Below are 605 nucleotides of genomic sequence, written 5' to 3'. Positions count from 1 at the left end.
TTTTATATTATTTTCATTATTGTTTTGCGCCGTCATTTATGTTTCTTGTTCCTCCTGTTCATCTTTTCCTCTCCTTTCTGGTTACTCCGTTTCTGGCCCTCTCCTTTTAGGACACCGCTAATGCCACCCCCGTTCCTGCCAGGACACCTTAACTATCCCCAAACTATAACCCCCCAGACATACCCCCTTCCATGAACACCCCATACAAGGACCCCCCCACCCCCAGCTTCCCTCCCTTCTACCATGACACCCCCAGCACCCCTTCCCCCAACCTTGACTCCCAACCTCTCCCTCCCATTTAGTGTGGCCTTACCTCCCCTCCTCCCACGATTCCATACCCCCTCCCCACTCCCACGACTCCCTACCTCCCCTCCCTCCTTCCCACGACTCCTACCCCCCCCCCCTCCGCCCTCCTCCTTAGCATGATCCCGAGCTCCCCTCTCCCCCACTTTGCCCTCCCCCTCCCCTCCCCTCCCCACACGAGTACTCCCCGCGGCTGACCCGGGTTCGCCCTCCCACGCCCGCCATATTAGTCGAATGAATGACGAATGCCACGAAGGGTTGCCAACTCTACACGTTTCCTTCCTTTCTTGTTCTGTTGGAGT

The sequence above is a fragment of the Penaeus monodon genome, chromosome 31 (assembly GCF_015228065.2).
Source record: "Penaeus monodon isolate SGIC_2016 chromosome 31, NSTDA_Pmon_1, whole genome shotgun sequence".
In the NCBI taxonomy this organism is placed as follows: domain Eukaryota; kingdom Metazoa; phylum Arthropoda; class Malacostraca; order Decapoda; family Penaeidae; genus Penaeus; species Penaeus monodon.
Note: the sequence above shows the minus strand (reverse complement) of the source record.